The 26,731-nt window shown below is 47.5% G+C and overlaps 1 long non-coding RNA gene across 1 annotated transcript in view; it reads left to right on the top strand.

Annotated features, from left to right (window-relative positions):
- LOC119970721 overlaps window positions 1-26,731 on the top strand; it is a 50,584-nt gene that overhangs the window by 20,856 nt on the left and 2,997 nt on the right. Inside the window, exons 3-4 of the long non-coding RNA XR_005461666.1 lie at window positions 4,465-4,593; window positions 9,098-9,158. This is a non-coding gene — a long non-coding RNA (uncharacterized LOC119970721). The remainder of the gene's footprint in view (window positions 1-4,464; window positions 4,594-9,097; window positions 9,159-26,731) is intronic.

Genomic DNA, 26,731 nt, shown 5'->3' with positions numbered 1-26,731 from the left:
TCTTCAGTCAGGCTGCTTCAGGGCTGTTCAGTATTCAAGTAACACTATTTGCTGGTGAAGTGTCACTTGATACACAATGACATCAATGGAGCGTTTTGCAGGCTTTTGGGGGAGTTCATCATCCTACCCTGTGGAAGCAGCATCTCTTAATAAACCCTGCACTATGTTTTAATGAACTTAAAGCATGGCACCTCTACTTCTTTTCCTCTTTGCAGCAACAACAAATATATAACAGAAGGGAAAACTAGTGACAAGGATTTGGACCGGAGAATACCATCAGTGAAAATTCGGCCAATAGACAATAATCAACAGAGATTTGGGGTCTTAAGAAAACCATCATCGACACTCAGGCTGAAAATCATCAATGAGTCTGTGGCAAGTTTTAAAAAAAGTTCAAAGGGGGCAGAGAGTCTGAGACGGGCAAAAAGGGACAACATGGGGGTAGGGGGGGTACCCCCCCAACTCATCCACGGAAAAAAGGCGGCTGAAGCCAACAAAGGGAGAAGAGAAGGGGGGGAGCAAGGAAAAGGGGGAAGCACATCCCCGGATCGACCAGGGAGGATGTCCACTTCTAATAGCTGAAAGATTCCATTTCCATCGTTAAGCGCAAGAGGATTGGGGAAAGCATTTCGCAATTCGTCGCAACACAAGATAAATTAGCCAAGTACAATGAATTTGGTCAAACACTCAATGATAGACTTTGTGACAGATTGGTCTGTGATCTCAGAAATGAAGCCAACCAAAGGAAAACTGTTGACTGAAGGTGCATTAACCCTGAAATCTGCTGTGGAAATCGCTACTTCCATGGAACTTCTGCAAAAGAGACTTCTTTGATTGGAATCCGTGCAAACGTTCATCAGAGGGAGCAGCTAGAAATAGGTCCATGAAAATTCTTCCACGTCATCGTTCTATTCAGGTGGAACATTCAGTAGGAGAGTGTTTGAGTAAGGTCAATAACTGCAAAAATTGTATTAAAATAGGCCACATCGCCAAGGCATGTAGGTCACACCAACCTTCATCAGCACATAAGAAGGGTACCAACAAAAATACAGCCACATCTGCTGATCAGGTTGATCAGTTAAGTGACAGAACTAAAGACCCACTGGGGGATAATGTGTCAAGGCAGCTTAAAGAATTCAAGGTTGGTCTCTTATCAGTTAAAGGAAATGAACAACACTTTTGGGTTTATCCAAAACTTAATTGAAACATTATCAAGATGAAAGTGAATACAAACGCTGCAGCATCACTAATAACTGAGACAATATACAATCAGAAACTAAAACATCTACCTTTACAACCATCGGATGTTGTCCTGAGGACATACACCGAAGAGGTTGTACCATAGAAGGGATGCGTCAAGGTGAATGTGGAGGTTTAGGGTCAAAAAATGGAGTTGCCTCCCCCCCCCCCCCCCCCCCCCCACGTTGTCCAAGGAAACCTTCCAGCGTTGTTTGGTAGTTCATGATTGAAGAGATAAAGCTCAACTGGGTCACCAACTCATTGATTCTACAAACAATCTGCCACCACTTCACAGCAAGTATGCTAAGGTATTTAAGAGTCATTTGGATCCATGTCTGGAGATAAGGGAAACTCAAAATCAAGGCAGACAATATGCCTAAGTGTCCTAAACCACGCACCGTATCCTAGGCCATCCTGCCAAAAGTGGAGGAGGAACTTGAGAGATTCATTGAGACAGGAGTCATTGAGTCCATTACCATGACTGATTGGGTAACGCTAATCGTTCCTGTGTTAAAGAGGGATGGTTTCATAAGAATATGTGGGGATCTTAAAACCACAATCAACCGAATGTGCTGACCATTATCATCTACCTCTTACTGAGGATTTATTCCCTGGACTCACAGGAGGCCAAACATTTAGCAAAATAGATCTTTCTCAAACATATCTTCAGTGAGTCACAATTATTGCTTACTGAAGTGACACGTAAGGATCTTTTCATTACCGAAGGCTTTCATTTGGGATAACTTCGCCACCTGATCTTTTTCAGAGATCCATGGATCAAACTCTGAGTGGGATATTTGGTGTGCAATGTTGCCCAGATGACATTCTTTTTAGAGGTTTGAAGCTGAGGCTGCAGCTGGCTTGCGAAGCATCAGCCTATGGGATGGCGCAGTTGTCTCACACATAATGTCCCTGGAAAGTAACAACCAGTAGCATTTGCCTCTAGTGTGGCGACTCGGGGATTTTCACAGTAACTTCATTGCTGTGTTAATGTAAGCCTACTTGTGACAATAATAAAGATTATTATTAGAACATTAACTAGCACTGAGTTGATATATGGTCAGCTGGTAAAAGAAGCTTTGAGCATCATTTTTGGGGTATGAAGATTTCACCATTACCTTTATGGATGTCATTTTACACTTTTGACTGACCATAGACCCTTAATTACAATATTTGGGGATGGCACTGCAGCGCAGTGATTAGCACTGCTGCCTCACGGTGTTGAGGACCTGGGTTCAATCCTGGCCATGGGTTACTGTCCGTGTGAACACATTCTCCCCGTGTCTGCATGGGCCTCACCCCCACAACCCAAAGATGTTCAGGGTTGGTGGATTGTCCACGTTAACAAATTGTCCCTTCGTGGAATACGAAGGATTCTCAGGGAATCCCGCTATCAAGGACCAGAGGCCAGCAACCCTCCCTGCACTGCCAATTGGCCCCAACCACATGCCCCACGCACGGCAGCCCCCAACGCCCAGATTGCCTGGGTGCTCCCCCACCCCAAATATGGGGTGACCTGACCTTTGTCAACGACTTGACAAAGAGTCATCCAAATGTTAGCCCCCTTCTCTCTCTCTCTCTCCACAGACATTGTCAGACCTGCTGAGATTGTTTCGTATTTTCTGTTTTTGTTACTTGCCTCACGACCTCACTTTTTAAATAGTGAGGTTACATTAGCTACCCCCAATCTTTACGGACTGTTTGAGAGTCTATAGAATCTTGGAATATGACCACTAATTCACCACTATTGTTAAGGCCAAAGGTGAGGGCATCCGCCTTCATCCCCGTCTGCAGTACCGACGAGTCCGATACCCGGAAAATGACCACCAAAGGACAAGGCTCCAGTTCGATGTTCAGAGATACTGACATGCTGTTAAAGAAGGAGACCCAAAAGCTGAGCAGCCAGAACATATGAGTGTAGTTAGCCGGCCCCCAAGAACAACGCTCACACTTGTCCTCCACTCCCGAAAAGAAACCACTCATCTTGGCCTTGATCAGATGAGCCTTATGCATCACCATAACCCGGATCAGGCTGAGCAGTGTACAGGGGGACGTGGAGTTTACCCTAGAAAGGGCCTTACTTCACACCTCCTTGTCCAAAATTGGGCAACTCAGCACTGTATTTAAACAAACTTAGCGCCTCTACTTTTACTTTGCGGTAACAGCAAACATATAACAAGGGCACTTATTGGATGTTCAGCCCTGACCAAACAAGTCGATATAGGTTACAGTGGCTGAGTGGTTAAGTCATTGGATTCAAAATCCAATGGGATCTCCCTGCACAAGTTTGGATCCTATTCGTGATTATATAATAATAATAATCTTTATTAGTGTCACAAGTAGGCTTACATTAACACTGCAATGAAGTTACTGTGAAAATCCCCTAGTCGCCACACTGTTCGGGTACACAGAGGGAGAATTCAGAATGTGCAATCCCCTAACAAGCACGTCTTTCAGGACTTGTGGGAGGAAACCGGAGCACCCGGGGGAAACACACGCGGAACGTGCAGGCTCCGCACAGACAGTGACTCAAGCCGGGAATCAAACCTGGGACCCGAGAGCTGTGAAGCAACAGTACAAACAACTGTGCTATCGTGCAAAGAAATTTGTAACATCGATATTAACCTTGATATCTAACAGAGTAGGGTTGTGTTTTCATATCTTCTATTGTCATGTTCAGTACAAAAAACTATGAAACGACACAGATACCATTGGTTTTCTCATCATCATAGCTCAGTTGGTAATATCTGTTATGTTTCAGATTTTTCTGCTGAGATCATTTTTGCTGTAAATGGAAAAAATATATTTATGCCTTTGATGCAGAATTACCCTGATCTGTTGTCTTCCATCTCCTGCCAGCAAGACATGAGGTGCATATTATTAAGAAACCATCAGTATCTTTATTCTTGCCTTTTGTTGAATTGTTAATGATAAGAAACTGTGTCTGCATTGTCCTCTCCCTGGATCCACCGAAATACTATTCAAATTGGGAGCTATCAAGAATCATGTCCCTATTTGCAATTCATCTTGAGTGCACTTGTCATGCGTCATTTGTCCGGGGACCTTCACCAGTTCTTTAAAATGATGACAACCACAAATAATATATGTGCATTTAGATGATAGGCATAGAATTATAAGATGTCATATCATAGAATTATACAGTACAGAAAGAGACCCTTTTTACAGTAATGTCTGCCATGGAGCATTGACTGTGTTTTTTTTTAGTTTGTCCGTGGGATGTGGGCACCGCTAGCTGGGCCAGCAGTCATTGCCCATCCATGAGGGCATTTAAGAGTCAACCACATTGCTGTGGACTTGAAGTGGACATTGCTGTGGACATGTAGGCCAGGCCAGGTAAGGACGACATATTTCTCTTCTCGAAAGGACATTAGTGAACCAGGCGGGGTTTTTACAACATTAAACAATGGTTACAAGGCCATCAGGAGAGTTTTAATTCCAGATTTTTATTTAATTCAAAATTCACCATCTGCCCTGGTGGGATTCGAACCTAGGTCCCCAGATCATTACCCTGGGTCTCTGGATTACTAGCGCAGTTACAATAACACTACACCACTGCCACCCCCTGTGTTAACAGCTGTGAGGTATCATTAAATCCGCACATTTTTCTCAATTGTGGGCTTGACCTGAATGACTGATCTAGTAGGCCTGATGCCTACTCCCAAATAGCCAGTGAAAAGGTAGGTATTTGTTTTTAATTAAAGACAGCATTCCTACGAAGCATTTGTCAGATCTGTTCCACAAAGTGGTGGGTGAGAACGTATTTCCATCCACCCCAGAATTAGATAGGGCCCACCATTCACTTCGACCCAAGCCTTTCTCTGAAGATCCTACTCATGCTGTAATTGCAAGGTTAAGCCACCATTCCATTTGCTTTTCGGTGTGGTTATGCTTGACTGCAATGGTGTGTTTGGGAAGGGGCAGGGGGGGTTGGGGTGGGTTTTAGTTTCAGTATGAGTTTGCCGACGGTGTCTGCTGATCTCTCATTGTCGAGTCGCCTGACTTGGCTCGGTGGCCATCTTGGATTGATCTTCTTGCTTTGTCTTCATTTGAAATCTTTGTTTAACATCCCCCCTTGGCAATGGCTGACTCCGGTTTACCAGATGGCGGGAGATCTCCAATCTGACTGATTGCCTGGGACATCATGGGTTTGAATGGTCCTGTAAAACAATCAAGAGAATTTGTTCATCTTAAGAGCCCAGATTCTGATACTGTTTTTTTTGCAAGAAACCCATTTAGGCATTAAAGAGCAGACCAGGGTGCACAAAAGATGGGTTGAGCAGGTTTTCCATCCTAGTTTTAATAGCAGGACCAGGAGCACGGCGATTTTAATCAATAAAAGCGTCCAATTCTCCTCATCCCAGATTGTGGATGACTCAAACGGTCGATATATAATCGTCTGCGGCTCACTATTGAACACCCCAATAGTTCTAATCAAGGTCTATGCCCACAATTGGGATGATAGGAATTTCATCAACACTATGTTGTCTTCCCTCCCCAACTTCGACACACACCATCTTATTTTAGGAAGCGACCTGAACTGTGTTCTAGGGCCCAAAATTGGATCGATCAAAACCCAAATCTTTTGTCCCGTTGGGGTGGCCAGGGCTTTGTCTTCCTTCATGGCTCAGATGGGAGGGGTTGTTTTTGCATCCAAATAACAAGGATTTCTCCTTTTTCTCTCATGTTCACCAAGTGTACTCTCACGTTGATTTCTTTCATTCTGGATAGGGGCTCTCCTCCCATTGTTGGTGGCGGCTGAGTACACGGCAAACTTAATGTCTGACTACATCCCACACTTTGTGATCTGTTGCTGGAGGCTGACCCACCCAACGTCCACCCTGGAGATTGGTCACTACTTTACTGACTGATGAAAAAAATTGCAAGCGCTAGTCCCTCTCTATTGATGATTACATTAAACTAAATAGGTCCGACTCCATCTCCCCTTCTACGATGTGGGAGGCTCTTACAGCCGTCCTTAGGGGGAGTAAGTTATTTCTTTGAGCGCACATGTACTAAAGATGAAGAAATTAACAGAGGCTGGCAGACTCCCTTTTAGAGGTATATCACCAGCACTCACTCCGTCCCACACCGGGATTATATACAAGCAGACAAAACTTGGAGATCCAGTTTGAGCTACTGACTATATTATTTCTTGTGTCCGAATAAAGCTCGTAGTATTCCAGTTGAAGTAAATGCTTTATTGAGTAAGTTCGTTCTCTCTCCAGAGCTTATACTAGATGTTACATGAGATCTGTCTGTGTCCTGCTCACTAGCTGCCGTTCCTATAAAGAGTGAGATTCTGGATCCCGTCCGTCTATTTTATACCTCTCTAGTGCTCCCTCTAGTGATTACTTAGTTGTAGTGTATTTACATTAACCCCTTGTATACATGCAGATGTGCAGATCACTACATCCCCCCCTTTTTGTTTTTATATATTTTCTGTATAGTTTTAAGGAAAATTGTACAAAACAGGTAGATAAATGATGATATGTACAAGTTGTGATGATATTGAGAATTATACAAAGCCAATTAATATATATGAGTCCAATCATTATTAAAACAATTATGAGTCCAAACTTTATACATTTCTTTGGTTGAGCTTCTTTCTTCTTCTGTTGTTGAGGTGGTGATGTTGATATTGTAATTTCTTTGCAAACGTCGTCTGTGTTCTTGTGTTTAAGTAACCAACAAGTCATCATGAGGTGTTCGAATGGTCGAATCATTTTTGTTGTCCGACCTGGACTTTTTCTTGTGCTTGCGGTATTGATTCTGTATGGCATCTGCCTTGAAAACTGGTTTGCTTGTTTGTTGTGGAGCAGATATGAATTTATGAGATTCGTTGTCATGCCATGTGATGTTTGTACTCTTGCCATTATTTTGAACTGTGCTGTTACATTGTCCTTCATGTGCATGTATGTACATGTTGTACAGGTCGTTGTTTCATTGTTGTTGTTTTTGTTATTTCTGTCATTTCAGTCTTTGTTGTTTTCATTGTTGTTCTTGTTATTTTGGTTGTGCTTGTTGTTTCTGTTTTTGATGTTGTTCTTGTTTTTGTCGTGCTTGTTGTTTCTGCTGTTGTCTTCAATATGCTTCGCGTTGTTGTTTTTGTTGTTGTTCTTGTTGTTTTTGTTGTGCTTGTTCTTTGTGTTGTTGTCTTTGTTGTGCTTCCTGTTGTTGTTTTTGTTGTTGATCTTGTAGTTTTTGTTGTTCTTGTAATTTTTGTTGTTGTTCTTGTTGCGCTCAACAACTGTTCCGTGTGGATAATTTGAGTCATTCTCAAAGTTATTGGTCTCAGTGTCCTTTGAAAAAAATGAAAATGAAATGAAAATCGCTTATTGTCACGAGTAGGCTTCAATGAAGTTACTGTGAAAAGCCCCTAGTCGCCACATTCCGGCGCCTGTCCGGGGAGGCTGGTACGGGAATCGAACCGTGCTGCTGGCCTGCTTGGTCTGCTTTCAAAGCCAGCGACTTAGCTGAGTGAGCTAAACCAGCCCCTGTGGTATCTGATGTTTCACTGAGCATTTTGACTTGAGGATTGTGAGAATAATCTGATGATGCATTGATCCTGGTGACATCAGTCATTTGTGGTTGATGTGATGCCTCTTTGATTCCTTGGTGCTGCTCTTCTGGAGTCATTTCTGCTTGATTAGTTTCATTGTTGATCTCTTGGTGCTCCTCTTCTGGAGTCAATGTCATCAGGATTTCAGTTTCTTGTGGGTTGTCAAGAGTGGATGAGGTCTTAATTGATGCGGTCTCACTAGACCTTAGAGTAGTTTTACTTTGATTGTTAAGTGATTCTGTACAGACGAGCTGAGATCTATCAGTCTCGCTGTGATTACATCGTGTATGCTGATTGTGATCACATTGGCACTATTCTCACATACAACGGGTAGACATTTATTGTCTTCTTGTTGATTAAATGAGCTGGGTAGACTTTCATAGTCTTCTTTTGTCGTTCGAATGAGGTGGATAGACCTTCATAGTGTTCTTCATGCATGGTTAATGCTCTGGAATGTTTAATTGCTTCCATTCTGGAGTCTGTCAACGAGCTCTCTGTGGAGGCATGCGTCGCTCTCTCTGTGGAGTCTTTCATCGTTCTCTGTGTGGAGTCATGCAGTGTTCTCTCTGTGGAGTCGATCTGTGCTCTCTCAACGAAGTTGGTCAGTACTCTCTGTGTGGCGTTGTTTTCTTCTTGGCTATTTGGCAGGTTGCTATCATCCAATGTATCAACAATCATTTTTGCTGTAAATGGAAAAAATATATTTATGCCTTTGATGCAGAATTACCCTGAACCGGAATTTTGCGGGTTTGCATCTTTTGTTGATGTGCGCACGTGCGAACAATTTTGAATCAGCAGTGTCACGATGAGGAAGCTGGTTTGAATGCTGAGACTCCATTTTAAGTTTCTCAGCCTTGTGTAGAGCGTTCTTTGTTTGTGAAAACTCAAGGTACTGATTATTGATTTTTTTTCTTGCGATTTGCACTTTTCAATCACGATTTTCAGCGTTAAACCTTTCTGTTTTAACAATAATTGTTTGAGTTTAGCATTACTCATTCCCTGTACAATTTGGTCTCTGAGCATTGAATGTTTTAAAGCAGCATAGTTACACGTGTTACAGTGATCTTCAAATTTTTCGAGTATCACTTTCAATTTAGTTCTGTCTTCACCTTCCAAGTAAGTAAAGGAGCTATAGATCTCTCCAGCTCGATGTACTGCTAGTAGCAGTGCTATTTTTGTTTCTTCAGAGGCCGCACTCAAATCATTAGCTACGATATATATTTTGAACATTTGTTTAAAGATTTTCCAGTTATAACTTAAATTACCGATTGTTTCCAGCTGCTGTGGAGTTCCAACGAGTTCCATCGAATCAGCGAAGTCTCCCCACGTCGAATGTCCGGTACGAGTTTTCTTCTCTTTTTGATCTTTCTTTGTCTGTATCTTGTGTAATCTGTCTAGTAAGCATTCTGAAGCCAGTCCTGGTACTATATATTATTTCTTATGTCTGAATAAAGCTCGTAGTCTTCCAGTTGAAGTAAATGCTTTATCGAGTAAGTTCGTTCTCTCTCCAGATTTTATACTAGATGTTACATGAGAGCTGTCTGTCTGTGTCCTACTCACTACTCACTCACTGGATCGGACTTAACCTTGTTCACCAGACCTGTGAAATTCAATTTATGCAACCGGGCCCAATTACGGCCACCCAGATAAAATCCATTGGTCTTATGCAGGCTGGTAAAGCCTTTGGCCCGGATGTTCTGATCAAGTTTCAGAAGAAATTCTCGGAACAACTTACACATTTGCCGTTAGATATGTTCAACAAAGGGCAGCACGGTGGCCTAGTGGTTAGCACAGCTGCCTCACGGCGCTGAGGTCCCAGGTTCGATCCCGGCTCTGGGTCACTGTCCGTGTGGAGTTTGCACATTCTCCCCGTGTCTGCGTGGGTTTCGCCCCCACAACCCAAAAATGTGCAGAGTAGGTGGATTGGCCACGCTAAATTGCCCCTTAATTGGAAAACATTATTGGATACTCTAAAATTAAAAAAAAAAGATATGTTCAACAACTCCTTATCCATTTCATTGCATCCAACCCTTACTTAAGCCTCTATTTCCTTGCTTCTTAAGCGGGACAAGGACCCGACCGAATGCGGCTCTCTCTTAAACACAGATGGTGAGCTGCTCACTAAGGTTCTGGCTTTCCAGTTGGATCCTTGCCTACCAAGCATAATTTCAGAGGACCACACAGGTTTCGTAAAGGGCCAACAGTTATTGACTAATATATGTCGCCTTTTGAATGTCATACTTTCTCCCTCCCCTGCAACCAAGCCGCAGGTGGTAGAATCTTTAGACGCAGATAAAGAATTTAAAGGGTAGAATGGGACCAATTGTTTGAGATTCTTGGCAGATTTGGATTTGGCCGAAGATTTGTGGCATGGATCCATTTGCTATACAATGCTCCTACCTTGCTGCCAATATTCACACAAATACTTTATATTCAGACTATTTCCCTTTGAATAGGGGCACTAAGCAGGGCTGCCCATTCTCTCCACTCATATTTTCCCTGGCAATAGAGCCTCTCTATATAACCTTGAGAACTTCCAATCAATGGAGAGGTATTAATTGGGACAGGGTGGATGTCCTACTTTTATAATTACAGACCAAATTCCCTCCATCAGTGTCATAATAAAGACACTTGATACTTTTGATTCCTTCTCTGGCTATAAATGTAATCTCGGTAAAAGTGAGTATTTTCGAGTCAACCCCCCCTGGGAGACTAGCCCATTTAAGCACGTTACCCTTTCATCTCTCCAGCATACGTTTTCATTCGTTGGGATCAGGGTGACCTACAATTGGGTCTCACTCCACAGAATGAGTTATTCCAGCCTGATCAACATTGTTGGAACAGACCTGTAGAGATGGAACAACCTTCCTTTATCTTTGGCTGACAGGATTCAAACAATAAGAATGAATATACTCCCTAGATCTTTCTGTTTCTTTTGAAGCCTCCCCATTTTCCTGCCCAAATCCTTTTTTATCAAGGTTAATAAATTGATCCACCTTTATTTGGGATGGCAAGAATCTCACAATTCCCAGCGTTCGACTCTAGAGGGAAAGACAGACAGGGGGCTTGGACCTCCCCAACTTATTGTCACAAGTATGAAGTTATTGTGAAAAGCCCCTAGTCGCCACATTCCAGCGCCTGTTCAGTTAAGCTGGTAAGGGAATTGAACCCGCGCTGCTGGCCTTGTTCTGTGTTACAAACCAGCTGTCTAGCCCACTGAGCTAAACCAGCCTTGTGCCTTTGCCAGCTTTAGAGAATTAGCGGACAGATCTCAGCTACCCAACTTAGTCTTTTTCACTCCAGTCAAGTTTATGACGTCACCCGTTCGGCTTTCCCTTCTCTTCCTTTGGCTCCACTTTCCACCTTCCCGGAGAGGATTCTTCCCTTGGCTCAGCCAGGCAGGGGGTCTATCTCAAACGTATACGGCACATTCTCTCATCCGATCCCTCCCCACTTAACAGGGTGAGGGTGAAATGGGAGAGTGAACTGGGGCCTACACTTACAAGCGAGGTTTGGAGAAAGATACAGGGTCAACTTCCATGTCCTCATGTGCCCGGTTGAGCCTAATTCAGTTCGAAGTGTTGCAGAGGACACACTTGGCCAAGGCCAGGATGATCGGGTTTTTCCCGAATGTTAAGAACAGATGTCACCTCATCTTGCTTGCCCTAGCAGATCGCACACATATGTTTTTGTCCTGCCCCATACTTGTCAGCTTCTGGGCTTTCTTTTTCTAACACTATGTGCTGGATTCTTCCGCCCAGCCCGCTGAAAGAACGTCATGGCCGAGATGTCAACAATGGAAAAATCAATTGACATCGGGCGGGAATCTCCAGTCGTTCGGGTGAACACGGCCGGAGAATCCCGCCCTATGTCCAATATTCTCTGATTAGTGCCCACTGATAGCCAGATTTAGGGTTTCGGTCTCTCCGAAATTCACCCTGGGGTAGAGGCGGACATTATCGCCTTTGCCTCACTGATAGCCCAGAGGTAGATACTGCTCGGTAGGAGTTCTCCCGCTCCGCCTAGTACCTCTGACTGGTGAGGGAACTCATGTCCTTCTTGCGTTTGGAGAAAATTAAATTTATCATCAGGGGTTCTGTTGAGAGATTCTATCTGAAATGGCAACCATTTATCTCCTTTTTCCAAGATCTAGACACCGTCAGCTGTTAAGGATAGAGTTTAAGTTATTTGCTTTTTCTTTGTTTTGTTTTTATTATTAGAAAAATGTTCTGTGGTTCTTGTGTTTGCAATAATTCTTGTTCTATACTGTGCCTGTTTTGCATTGAAAATGTGTTTCTCGCGTCATTTGTATGAAGTTTAAAACCTGATAAAAATATATATTTTTTAAAAAGTTCCTCAGGGCCCAATTAGCTTCAGCCGCGCCATCAATGACCTGCCTTTCATCATGCGTTCAGAAATTTGGATATAGGTTGATGATTGCAAAATGTTCAGCACCATTCGCAACGGAAGCAGCACATGTCTGAATGCAGCAAGACCTGGACAATATCCAGGCTTGGCTGACAAGCGGCGAGTAGACAATTGTGCCACAGAAGTGCCAAGCAATGACCATCTGCAACAAGAGAGAATCTAAGCACCGCCCTTGACATTGAATGGCATTACGATCATTGAATTCCCTACTATCAACATCCTGGGGATTACTATTGACCAGAAGCACAACTAGACTAGCCATATAAATACTGCGGCTATGAAAAGAAGTCAGAGACTAGAAATCCTGTGGGGAATAATTTATATCCTGAGCCCCAAAGCCAGCCCACCATCTGCAAGACACTGGTCACGGGTCTGGTGGAAAACTGTTCACTTGCCTGGATGAGTGCAGCTCCAACAAGCTCAACATCATTCAGGACAAAGCAGCCCTGTTTAATTGGCACCCCATCAACCACAGTAAACATTCAATCCCTCCACCACCAACACACAGTAGCAGCCATGTGTACAGTCCACAAGATGCCCTGCAGGAACTCACCAAGGCTCCTTAAACAGCACCTTCGAAACCCACGGCCGCTACCATAAGGGCAGCAGATACTTGGGAACACCAGCACCTGGAAGTTCCCCTCTAAGGCACTCATCATTCTGACTTGGAAATATAATCATAATAATAATCCTTATTATTGTCACAAGTAGGTTTCCATTAACACTGCAATGAAGTTACTGTGAAAATCCCCTCGTCGTCACACTCCGACGCCTGCTCGGGTACACTGAGGGGGAATTCAGAATGTCCAAATTCCCTAACAGCACGTCTTTCGGGACTTGTGGAAATATAATGCCATTCCTTCACTGTCACTGGGCCAAAATCCTGGAAATCCCTCCCTAACAGCGCAGTGGGTGTACCTGCACCACATGGACTGCAGCGGTTCAAGAAAGCAGCTCGCCACCGTCTTCTCAAGGGCAATTAGGGATGGGCAATAAATGCTATCAAGCAATTCCCACATCATAGATTATAGATTATCATAGAATTTACAGTGCAGAAGGAGGCCATTCAGCCCATCGAGTCTGCACCGGCTCCTGGAACAGTACCATACCCAAGGTCCCCATAACCCAGTAACCCCACCCAACACTAAGGGCAATTTTGGACACTAAGGGCAATTTATCATGGCCAATCCACTCAGCTGACACATCTTTGAAGTGTGGGAGGAAACTGGAGCACCCGGAGGAAACCCACGCACACACGGGGAGGATGTGCAGACTCCGCACAGACAGTGACCCAAGCCGGGAATCGAACCTGGGACCCTGGAGCTGTGAAGCATTTGTGCTATCCACAATGCTACCGTGCTGCCCACATCCGGTAAATGGATATTTAAAAGTAGATCGTGCATGTTCACATGCCCTGCTGCCCAGGATCACCAGAACTGAAAATTCTATCCTTTGAATAAGCATTTTCCATCAGTCTTCACAGTAGAAGACACAGGAAGCACCGAAAGGACAGTAGAAAATCAAGAGTCAGAAGGGAGGGAGGAATTTAAAACTATCACTGTCGTGAGAAAAGAAAGTGCTCAGGAAACTAATGGCACTGAAGGCTGACAAAGCTCGTGGACCTGATGGCCTCCATGAGGGAAGTTACAGAAAAGATAGTGGTGCGTAGATTGTAATCTTCGAAAATTCACTAGCTTCTGGAAATGACTTAGCGATTGGAAAACCCACAAATGTAACACTTCTATTCAAGAGCGAAGGGAGGCACAAAGCTGGAAACTGTGAGGCAGTTAGTGCAACACCTATGGGAAAATGCTGGAGTGCGTTATTAAGGAGGCAATCGCAGGACATTTAGAAAATGATAATACTACAATCAAGCAGACAATCATGGTTTAGTGAAAAGGAAATCGTGAGTGACAAATATATTAGTGAATTTAGGAAATAACAAGCAGGGTGGATAAAGGTCAACCAGTAAGGGTGTATTTGGAGATTGTACTCTTTGGCAGGAGGAATAGAGAACCAGAATATTATTTATATAGGGAGAGACTGCAGAAAGTGGTGGTACAGAAGAATCGAGGTATCCTTGTACATGTATAACAGAAAGTTAGCATGGAAGTATAGCAAGCAATTAGGAAGACAAATGGAGAGTTGCCCTTTATTGCAAGGGCGAGACTTCAGAGCGCGGAGAGAGAGGGCGAGACTTCAGAGCGCGGAGCGAGAGAGCGAGAGTTCAGTAAAGAGCGTGGAGAGAGAGGTCGAGACTTCAGTAGGGGGCGGAGAGAGAGGGCAAGACTTCAGTAAAGAGTGTGGAGAGAGAGGGCGAGACTTCAGTACAGCGGGCGGAGAGAGAGGGCGAGACTTCAGAGCGCGGAGAGAGAGGGCGAGACTTCAGAGCTCGGAGCGAGAGAGCGAGAGTTCAGTAAAGAGCGTGGAGAGAGAGGGCGAGACTTCAGTACAGGGGGCGGAGAGAGAGGGCAAGACTTTAGAGCGCGGAGAGAGAGGGCGAGACTTCAGAGCGCGGAGAGAGAGGGCGAGACTTCAGAGCGCGGAGCGAGAGAGCGAGAGTTCAGTAAAGAGCGTGGAGAGAGAGGGCGAGACTTCAGTACAGGGGCGGAGAGAGAGGGCAAGACTTCAGTAAAGAGTGTGGAGAGAGAGGGCGAGACTTCAGTACAGGGGGCGGAGAGAGAGGGCGAGACTTCAGTAAAGAGTGTGGAGAGAGAGGGCGAGACTTCAGTACAGCGGGCGGAGAGAGAGGGCGAGACTTCAGAGCGCGGAGAGAGAGGGCGAGACTTCAGAGCTCGGAGCGAGAGAGCGAGAGTTCAGTAAAGAGCGTGGAGAGAGAGGGCGAGACTTCAGTACAGGGGGCGGAGAGAGAGGGACAGACCTTTAGAGCGCGGAGAGAGAGGGCGAGACTTCAGAGCGCGGAGAGAGAGGGCGAGACTTCAGAGCGCGGAGCGAGAGAGCGAGAGTTCAGTAAAGAGCGTGGAGAGAGAGGGCGAGACTTCAGTACAGGGGGCGAAGAGAGAGGGCAAGACTTCAGTAAAGAGTGTGGAGAGAGAGGGCGAGACTTCAGTACAGGGGGCGGAGAGAGAGGGCGAGACTTCAGAGCGCCGAGAGAGAGGGCGAGACTTCAGTAAAGAGCGTGGAGAGAGAGGGCGAGACTTCAGTAAGGAGCGCGGAGAGAGAGGCCGAGACTTCAGTACAGAGCACGGAGAGAGAGGGTGGGACTTCAGTAAAAAGCGCGGAGAGAGAGGGCGAGACTTCAGTACAGAGCACAGAGAGAGAGGGCGAGACTTCAGTAAGGAGCGCGGAGAGAGAGGGCGAGACTTCATTAAAGAGCGCGGAGAGAGAGAGCGAGAGTTCAGTAAAGTGCACGGAGAGAGAGAGCAAGACTTCACTAATGAGCGCAGAGAGAGAGAGCGAGAGTTCAGTAAAGTGCACGGAGAGAGGGAGCAAGGCTTCACTAAAGAGCGCAGGTAGAGGGCGAGACTTCAGTAAAGAGCGCGGTGCGAGAGAGGGCGAGACTTCAGTACAGAGCACGGAGAGAGAGGGCAAGACTTCAGTAAAGAGCGTGGAGAGAGAGGGCGAGACTTCAGTACAGAGCGCGGAGAGAGCGGGCGAGACTTCATTAAAGAGCACGGAGAGAGAGAGCGAGAGTTCAGTCAAGTGCGCGGAGAGGGCGAGACTTCAGTAAAGAGCGCGTGAGAGAGCAAGAGTTCAATAAAGAGCGCGTAGAGAGAGGGCGAGACTTCAGTAAAGAACGCGTGAGAGAGCGAGAGTTCAATAAAGAGCACGGAGAGAGAGGGGGGGAACTTCAGTAAAGAGCGCGGAGAGAGAGCGAGACTTCAGTAAAGAGCGCGGAGAGAGAGAGGGCGAGACTACAGTAAAGTGCGCGGAGAGAGAGAGGAGGGCGAGACTTCAGTAAAGAGCGCGGAGAGAGAGAGCAAAATTTCAGTAAAGAGCGCAGAGAGAGAGGGCGGGACTTCAGTAAAAAGCGCGGAGAGAGAAGGCGAGACATCAGTAAAGAGCACGGGGAGAGAGGGTGGGACTTTAGTAAAGAGCGCAGAGAGAGGGCGAGACTTCAGTAAAGAGCGCGGAGAGAGAGGGCGAGACTTCAGTAAAGAGCACGGAGAGAGAGGGCGAGACTTCAGTAAAGAGCGCGGAGAGAGAGGGCGAGACTTCAGTAAAGAGCGCGAAGAGAGAGAGGGAGAGAGCGAGACTTCAGTAAAGAGCGCGGAGAGAGAGAGAGGGCGAGACTACAGTAAGGAGCGCGGAGAGAGAGAGAGACGGCGAGACTTCAGTAAAGAGCGCGGAGAGAGAGAGAGCGAGACTTCAGTAAAGAGTGCGGAGAGAGAGAGAGCGAGACTTCAGTAATGAGCACCGGCAGAGAGAGAGGGCGAGACTACAGTAAAGAGCGCGGAGAGAGAGGGCGAGACTTCAGTAAAGAGCGCGGAGAGAGAGAGAGCGAGAGTTCAGTAAAGAGCGCGGAGAGAGAGGGCGAGACTTCAGTAAAGAGAGCGGAGAGAGAGGGCGAGACTTCAGTAAAGAGCGCGGAGAGAGAGGGCGAGGCTTCAGTAAAGAGCGCGGAGAGAGAGAGAGCGAGACTTCAGTAAAGAGCGCGGAGAGAGAGAGCGAGAGTTCAGTAAAGTGCACGGAGAGAGAGAGCAAGACTTCACTAAAGAGCGCAGAGAGAGAGAGCGAGAGTTCAGTAAAGTGCACGGAGAGAGGGAGCAAGGCTTCACTAAAGAGCGCAGGTAGAGGGCGAGACTTCAGTAAAGAGCGCGGTGCGAGAGAGGGCGAGACTTCAGTACAGAGCACGGAGAGAGAGGGCAAGACTTCAGTAAAGAGCGTGGAGAGAGAGGGCGAGACTTCAGTACAGAGCGCGGAGAGAGCGGGCGAGACTTCATTAAAGAGCACGGAGAGAGAGAGCGAGAGTTCAGTCAAGTGCGCGGAGAGGGCGAGACTTCAGTAAAGAGCGCGTGAGAGAGCAAGAGTTCAATAAAGAGCGCGTAGAGAGAGGGCGAGACTTCAGTAAAGAACGCGTGAGAGAGCGAGAGTTCAATAAAGAGCACGGAGAGAGAGGGGGGGAACTTCAGTAAAGAGCGCGGAGAGAGAGCGAGACTTCAGTAAAGAGCGCGGAGAGAGAGAGGGCGAGACTACAGTAAAGTGCGCGGAGAGAGAGAGGAGGGCGAGACTTCAGTAAAGAGCGCGGAGAAAGAGAGCAAAATTTCAGTAAAGAGCGCAGAGAGAGAGGGCGGGACTTCAGTAAAAAGCGCGGAGAGAGAAGGCGAGACATCAGTAAAGAGCACGGGGAGAGAGGTTGGGACTTCAGTAAAGAGCGCAGAGAGAGGGCGAGACTTCAGTAAAGAGCGCGGAGAGAGAGGGCGAGACTTCAGTAAAGAGCACGGAGAGAGAGGGCGAGACTTCAGTAAAGAGCGCGGAGAGAGAGGGCGAGACTTCAGTAAAGAGCGCGAAGAGAGAGAGGGAGAGAGCAAGACTTCAGTAAAGAGCGCGGAGAGAGAGAGAGGGCGAGACTACAGTAAGGAGCGCGGAGAGAGAGAGAGACGGCGAGACTTCAGTAAAGAGCGCGGAGAGAGAGAGAGCGAGACTTCAGTAAAGAGTGCGGAGAGAGAGAGAGCGAGACTTCAGTAATGAGCACCGGCAGAGAGAGAGGGCGAGACTACAGTAAAGAGCGCGGAGAGAGAGGGCGAGACTTCAGTAAAGAGCGCGGAGAGAGAGAGAGCGAGAGTTCAGTAAAGAGCGCGGAGAGAGAGGGCGAGACTTCAGTAAAGAGCGCGGAGAGAGAGGGCGAGACTTCAGTAAAGAGCGCGGAGAGAGTGGGCGAGGCTTCAGTAAAGAGCGCGGAGAGAGAGAGAGCGAGACTTCAGTAAAGAGCGCGGAGAGAGAGAGAGCAAGACTTCAGTAAAGAGCGCGGAGAGAAAGAGGGCGAGACTTCAGTAAAGAGCGCAGAGAGAGAGAGGCGAGACTTCAGTAAAGAGCGCGGAGAGAGAGAGCGAGACTTCAGTAAAGAGCGCAGAGAGAGAGAGAGCGAGACGTCAGTAAAGAGCGCGGAGAGAAAGAGAGGGCGAGACTTCAGTAAAGAGCGTGGAGAGAGAGAGAGCGAGACTTCAGTAAAGAGCGCGGAGAGAGAGAGCGAGACTTCAGTAAAGAGCGCGGAGAGAGAGAGAGCGAGACTACAGTAAAGAGCGCGGAGAGAGAGAGAGCGAGACTTCAGTAAAGAGCGCGGAGAGAGAGAGAGAGCGAGACTTCAGTAAAGAGCACGGAGCGAGAGAGAGAGAGCGAGACTTCAGTAAAGAGCGCGGAGAGTGAGAGGGCGAGACTTCAGTAAAGAGTGCGGAGAGTGAGAGAGCGAGACTTGAGTAAAGAGCGCGGAGAGGGAGAGAGCGAGAGTTCAGTAAAGAGCGCGGAGAGAGAGAGAGGGCGAGACTTCAGTAAAGAGCGCGGAGAGAGAGAGAGGGCGAGACTTCAGTAAAGAGCGCGGAGAGAGAGAGAGCGAAATTTCAGTAAAGAGTGCGGAGAGTGAGAGGGCGAGACTTCAGTAAAGAGCGCGGAGAGAGAGAGAGGGCGAGACTGCAGTAAAGAGCGCGGAGAGAGAGAGAGGGCGAGACTTCAGTAAAGAGCGCTGTCGGGTAAGACAGCTGTTTGTTCAAAATTTTAAAAAACACGGTAAAGTGACGTCACACGAGACTGTGACCTGATTGGCTGAAAGGCAGACTGGGCTAAATTTGGATATCTGGAGTTACTGATTTAAATACTAGTTTTGATTACTATTTTTAAATTGATTTGAATTACTATTTTTTAATTTTTAAAATTTGACTTAAATAATTATTTTGGGTTGATAAATACTCAGTTTTTTAAAAATCTAATTAAGTAGTATACGGGATTGGATTTAATCTGACACAAAAACATCTTTCTAAAGTTTAATTTCAAAGTTTTAATTTAAAGGAATAATTCATGGCAGGATTGCTCCTCTTGCTCCATGGTGCAGGCTGGGGACAGTTCCAGTCCCCAGGGTCAGCATGTGTGCAGGAAGTGTCTCCAGTTACAGCTCCTGGAAGCTCGAGTTTCAGAGCTGGAGCGGCGGCTGGAGACACTGTGGAGCATCCACGAGTCGGAGAGCATCGTGGATAGCACGTATAGAGAGTTGGTCACACCGCAGGCGCAGGCTCCGCAGGCGCAGGCTCCGCAGGCAGGAAGGGAATGGGAGGTGGAACCTGTGCAAACTGGATGGGTTACACCTGGGCAGGACTGGAACTGATGTCCTAGGGGGCTATTTACTTGAGCAATTTGGGGAGGGTTTAAACTAAAATGCCAGGGGGATGGAAACCTAAGCAAGGAGTTAGAGATAGAGGAAGCAAGGACAAAAGCAAAAGGTAGAAAAGTGAAGAAGAAAAGTAATAGGTGGAGAAACCAAGGACAAAATTCAAACAGGGCAGAATTCATTACCACAGGAAGTAGTTGATGCTAAAACTTTGAATATATTCAAGAGGCGGTTGGATATAGCACTTGGGGAGAATGGGATCAAAATGGGAGAAAGCAGGATTAGGCTATTGAGTTGGATGATCAGCCATGATTGTGATGAATGGCAAAGCAGGCTCGAAGGGCCAAAAGGCCTCCTCCTGCTCTTATGTATCTATGTATCCGTACAGGGTATTTGTGAAGCTGCACGTAGCGTATTATGTACAATTTTGATCCCCTTACCTGCACTGGAAGCAAGGTTGAATCGGCTGATTTCTGGGATGAGGCAGCTTTATAAGGAAATGTTGAGCAGGTTGGGCGTGTAGGAAATGTGTTTAGAAGAATAAAAGATGATCTTATTGGAACACTTAAGATTCTGAGGGGACTTGTTGGGGTAGCTGGTGTGAGGATTTTTCCTCTGATGAGGGAATCTAGAACAAGGGGCCAAAGTCAAATATGTGGGGCTAGATTCTCCGTTTCTGACACTAAGTGTTGATGCCGGCGTGGAAACAGTGGTGTTTAATGACAAGAAAAACGGCGCAACAGCTGCACCGATTCAGCTACTTTAAATGGGCTAGCACCTTCGCCAAGTGGATCACAACCAATTCCATGCAAAACGGTGTCGGATTCGTCGGATCCGTGATTGTCGCACATGAGGCTCACACGCCACAGCCGCACTAAAACAGTCCTTCACACCCCTCCCCCCCCCCCCCCCCCCCCCCCCCAACACGTACCTTCCCAGCCAACAAGGTGGCAGAAGGAGAGGAACACAATGGTTCAGAGACGTTGAGTTGAACACCCTCATGGAGGCCGCGGAGGAGAGGCGGATGATCGTGTACCCCGACCTGGGAGGTAGGCCGCCAGACCCCGCCTTTCGCCTGAGTGCAGGTGGCAGAGGCGGTCAGCGCCGTGGGCAACATCGCCCGGACTGGCATGCAGTGCAGAATGAAATTCCATGACCTCCTCAGGATGGCCAGGGTGAGTCGGCAGCGCTGTGCCCTTGACACTAACCCCGCCACCCCACATACCCGTAGCCCCGGCCACTCACCCCCAAGAGACAGACGAACACCCACCCTGCCCCACATGCCAGCCGCCGTGGCCGGGTTCCCTGGCCACTGAGGCCACCATCACCCCAACCTCTGGGCTACATGGGTCAGACTGTCAAATGGTTTTGCTGTTTGTGTTTCCCCTCCAGGAGAAGGTCGCGCAGTAATGGGAGAAGACCGCAGGGGGACCACCAGAACTGCGGCCCCTCATCATGCCCGAGCAGAGGGCACTAGACATGGTCAGCAACCTGGACGATAGGGAGGTCGTAGGTGGGGTTCGGCAGCGGGCGAGCAAGTGAGACCCTGCTTAGTCCGGAATCCCAATGACATATGTGTGCCCCCCACACGTCCCCATCCCCGTCACCTCACACACCCCCATACCCCCACCCCCTCAGCTCACACACTCCCATACCCCCACCCCCTCACCCCTCCCCCCTCACCCCACACACCCCCCATCCCCCAACCCCTCTCACCCCACACACCCTCCGCAACCCGCACCCGCCTCATCCCTCACCTCCCTCAGCCTCTGAATCACCCACCACGCCCCCCCCGCACACCGCACCCCACCCCCCCCCATGCCCCCCGTCCTCTTGCCCAACCATACATGTCGTCTTGTGTCTTTTTAAAAATATTTTTTTATTCTCCTCCTTTTTCACATTTTCTCCCAAATTAACACCCAACAATAAACAATAATCAGTAATGAATGTAATGTCAATCCCCATATCAATAAAAACGATCCCATCCTCCCACCAAACCCCAGACATTGGCCCGCATGTTAACATAAACAAATGACAAAAAGGAATCACCCATAGTCACCATTAACAGTCCCCCTCCCCCCAACTCTCCCAGCCCCCAACCCCCCCCTAATGTTCAATGTGATCCAATTCTTAAAAGTGCATAATGAATAACGCCCATGAATTGTAGAACCCCTCCATCCTTCCCGTCAATTCAAATATGACCTTTTCAAGCGTTAAGAATACCAACAGGTCCCCTCGCCATGCCAGGGCACAGGGTGGAGAGGTTGGTCTCCACCCTAACAGGATCCGCCTTCGGGCAATCAACGAGACGGAGGCTACAACATCTGCCTCCGCGCCCGTTTCCAAGCCCGGCTGGTCTGACACCCCGAATATGGCCTCCCGAGGGCCTGGGTCCAGTTTCACGTGCACCACTTTAGAGATTACCCTAAACACATCCTTCGAGTAATCATCCAACTTTGGACAGGACCAAAACATATCAACGTGATTTGCGGGGCCTCCCCTGCAACGTTCACACACATCTTCTACCCCCTCAAAGAGCCGGCTCATCCTCGCCCTTGTGAGGTGTGCTCTATATACCACCTTCAGCTGTATCAGCCCTAACCTCGCACGCGGGGTGGAAGCGTTCACCCTCCGGAGCACCTCACACCATAACCCCTCCCCCATATCCTCTCCCAACTCTTCCTCCCACTTTGCCTTGATCCCTTCTAGTGTCGACTTCTCCTCCTCCAAAATAGCCCCGTAAACCGCTGATACTACCCCCTTTTCCAGTCCCCCTGTCGTCAGCACCTCCTCCAGCAATGTGGAAGCCGGCTCTACTGGGAAGCCCTGTATCTCCTTTCTGGCAAAGTCTTGAACCTGCATGTATCTAAATATTTCCCCCTGCTCCAGCCCATACTTCGCTCCCAGCTCCTTCAATCCCGCAAAATGACCCCCAAGAAATAAATCTTTTAGTGTTCTAATTCCTTTCTCCTCCCAGCTCCGAAAATTTCCATCCCACTGCCCTGGCTCAAATCTATGGTTCCCTCGAATCGGCATTTCCCTTGACCCTGCCCCCAACCCGAAGTGCTGTCGAAACTGCCTCCAAATTCTCAACGAAGCTATTACTACCGGACTCCCTGAGTATCTCCCCGGGGCCGTCGGGAGCGGCGCCGTCGCTAGCGCCTTCAATCCCAACCCCTTACCAAAACTCTCCTCTATTCTGACCCATTGGGAGTCACCCCTCTGACGCAGCTCCGTACCATCTCCACGTTCGCTGCCTAGTAATAATACATCAGGTTCGGAAGACCCAAACCCCCTGCCTGCCTTCCTCTCTGTAGAAGCACCTTTTTAATTCTGGTCACCTTCCCTCCCCATATGAATGAGGTGATCATCCCTTCAATCTCTCTAAAAAAATGCCTCTGACAGGAAAATCGGCAGGCATTTGAAAATAAAGAGAAATCGCGGCAACACGTTCATTTTAACCGCCTGTACCCGACCCGCCAATAACAGAGGGAGACCATCCCACCTTGCCAGATCAGCTTTCACTCTCCCTACCAAACTAGAAATGTTGTACCTACGGAGCCCCCCCACCCCCAATCTCGGGCAACCTGCACCTCGAGGTATCTAAAGTGAGTCCCTGCCCTACAGAATGGCAGCCCCCCACCCCTGCCCCCAACCCTGGCCGAGACACCACAAAATACTCACTCTTGTCTAGATTTAATTTGTACCCTGAGAAAGACCCAAACAGTCGAAGCTGCTCCAGTATTCCCCCTATTGACACACTTGATTCCGACACGTATAATAACAAGTCATCGGCATATAAGGACACCCTATGTTCTATCACCCCCCACACTATCCCTTTCCATACCCCCGAACTTCTTAATGCGATGGTCAACGGCTCAATCGTGAGTGCAAACACCAGGGGGTACATAGGACATCCTTGCCTAGTCCCACGGTGGAGACAAAGGTATTCTGAGCTGATGTTATTTGTGCGGATGCTGGCCCTCGGCTCCTTATATAACAGCTTTACCCAGTCCACAAATCTGGATCCAATTCCAAACCGCTCTAGAACTGCCATCAAGTACCCCCATTCTACCCGGTCAAACACTTTCTCGGCGTCCAATGCCACAACCACCTCTGTTTCCTTCCCCGCCTACGGTACCATAACCATGTTCAATACCCTCCTAATGTTAGAAAAGAGCTCCCTCCCTCTCACAAACCCCGTCTGATCTTCACCTATCACTTTCGGGAGGCACTCCTCTAGCCTACCTGCCAGTACCTTCGCCAATATCTTTGCATCCACATTTAAAAGTGATATGGGCCTACACAGCCCACACTCCGTCGGATCCTTCTCTTTCTTAAGTAACAGGGAAATCGATGCCTGCTCCAAGGTTTGTGGTAATACCCCCTTCCCTATCGCCTCCTCAAACATCTCCACCATCAGCGGTACCAGCTTATTTTTGAATAATTTTATAATATTTCACCGGAAACGCATCTGGCCCTGCGACCTTCCCCGACTGCAGCCTCCCAATTGCATCTTTTATCTCCTGCTCCATTATCGCTCCTTCTAATGTAGCCCTGTCCCCCTCCCCTAACCTCGGGTACTCCAGCTATCTAGAAATTCCTGCATCTCCTGGCCTCCCCCAGGTGGCTCTGACCTGTACAATCTCGCACAGAATTCCTTAAAGGCCTTGTTAATCTGATCTGGAGCTACCACCAACTCCCCTGCCCTGTCCCATACCTGGACGATTTCCCTTGCTGCAGCCTCTCTACAGAGCTGATCTGCCTTCTCTCCATGCTCATAAACTGCCCCCTTGCTCGCCTCAATTGACGTACCGCTTTCCTGGTAGATAGTCGGTCAAAGGTCGCCTGGAGTTCCTTCCTCTTTTCCAACTGTGCTGAGTTGGAAATCTTCTGCCTACCTCCTGTCTACCTCCAGCATCTCATCTATTACCCTCTGACATTCCAACCTCTTCTCTTTGTCTAGCCTAGCCTTGAACGAGATCACCTCACCCCTCACCTCCGCCTTTAAAGCCTCCCAGGCAACCGCTTTTGACACCTCACCCGTGCGGTTAAAACATACATATTCCTCGATTACTTTTTCAATTTTGGCACGAAACCCTCGGTACTCAAACAGTTCTGCATTTAACTTCCACCCTGGTCTCTGTACCATCTCCTTCTCCAGTACCATATCCACCCAATGTGGAGCATGATCTGACATTGCAATTGCCGAGTACTCCGACCTGTTTTCGAGACTCACGACCATACGGAGCTCAGGTCGGAGGAGGACATCGTCTTTCCGTCATTACTGTCTCCAACACCCTCCAGCATCCCAGAGACTATCACCTAGGTTGGGCACATTACTGAAAAGGCTGCTGGGACACTATCTCGGAGGCCCCGTGTCAGGCACACTAACGATATGCCTACTGTATTTTTACCCCACGCAGCGAGCGACGCATTATCACCATTTTTGGGGTGCTTTGGCGTCAGACCGGCGCCTTCCCTGATTTTGGCGTCGGAAGCTATTCTGCGCCCAATCGCGTTTTGCAATTTCGGCGTCGGCAAGCGGAGAATCCCACTCATGGTCTGCCATTTAAGACCGAGTTGAGTAGCAATTTCTTCTCTGCAGAGGTCTTTGGAATTCTCTTTCCCAAGGCACAGTGAACATATTCAAGGCTGAGTTAGATTTTTGACTGACAAGGAAGTTAAGGGACAGGCTGAAAAGTGGAGTCAAAGCCCCACAATCAGATCAGCCAGGACCGTCTCCAATGATGGAGCAGCCTTGATAGCTCAAAGGTCCTACATAATATGATCTGAAGACAGCTCGCCATCACCTTCTCAAGGGTAATTAGAGATGAATGATAAACGCTGGCCATCGACACTTATGGGTGGAAACAAATTCAGAAGAAGTGAGCGCTAGGAGAAATTAAGGAGTTTTCATTGCTCTTTGAGCAGTGGGTGTTTGGTGCAGTGGCAGTTAATGCCATGTGGATAAATAAGGGTAAACACCAGGTTAAGAAAGGACAATCTTCATACACCACAGACTAGAGATAAAGAGGAATTTCTTCAGCCAGAGGGTTAGGGTTAGATTTGATGAATCTGTGGAACTCTTTGCCGCAGAAGGCTGTGGAGGCCAAATCACTGAGTGTCTTTAAGACAGAGATAGATAGGTTCTTGATTAATAAGGGGATCAGGGGTTATGGGGAGAAGGCTGGAGAATGGGGATGAGAAAAATATCAGCCATGATTGAATGGCGGAGTAGACTCGATGGGCTGAGTGGCCTAATTCTGCTCCTGTGTCTTCTGGTCTTATGGTTTGGATTCTAGATAATCCGCTTATTCTGGCTTTAGATGAGCGTTTGCTGTAGACCTGAATGCTGACCAATTGAAATATTACAGTGGAACGGGTGCTCCAATTACAGCTGTTTGCTGGGCTGGACAAAGTACAATAAAATTAGAAGGGAACAGAAAATACTGCGGTTGCAGGAACTCTAAAAATAAAACAGAAAGCTGAAACATTCAGCAGGTCAGGTAGCACCTGTGGAAAGAGGGAAACAGAGTTATTGGGTGGAATCCAGTGATGCTCCAGGAAACAATGCAGGTGAGGCAATAAATTGTGTGGCAAGCGAAACTTCTTGATGATGGGATGAAAGTTGGGAAGTAAGTTGGCAATGGGTTAAAGGGGACTCTTAATACCCAACGGCAACACGCACACTTATTAAGTGTACCTTTGCGATTATGATGTCAGCAAATGACAAATATGTGCCTTCAGATTTATGACTGGTTAAAGATGGTGTGCGGCAGGTACAGTAGACTTCCTGGAGGATATGGAGTGATTGGGAGCTGCCTTTCTTGCACAGGGGAGAGGAGGCTGAGCTGGTGCATCGAGTTCAGGTGGCAGCTGGCCAGGGTGGTTGGGGCATGGAGCCCATGGAAGGGAGAATGGCGGCTGTCCAAGGGTTGAGTGGAGGGCGAGCCTAGGCAGCCATAAAAAGGGACATAGGAGATAGAGGAAGGGAGCTGGACAAGATTCCCCCCCATTGTGTCAATCGATAACCTTTTTGTCAGGGTTATACGTCAGAGATCTAGTGTTTATAAGCGGGTACAGAGCTGATAGAAAGGTGGCAAGGTGGAAGGGGAGGAAAGAACAAAGGGAAGGTTTGTGTTAGAGTGGTGGACACAAGTGATTTATCAAACTAGGAATTGACTCGGGTAATTCCTACCTGT

This window comes from Scyliorhinus canicula, chromosome 8, assembly GCF_902713615.1.
Source record: "Scyliorhinus canicula chromosome 8, sScyCan1.1, whole genome shotgun sequence".
NCBI classification, from domain to species: Eukaryota; Metazoa; Chordata; class Chondrichthyes; order Carcharhiniformes; family Scyliorhinidae; genus Scyliorhinus; species Scyliorhinus canicula.
Note: the sequence above shows the minus strand (reverse complement) of the source record. Positions and strands in the feature narration are given on the sequence as shown.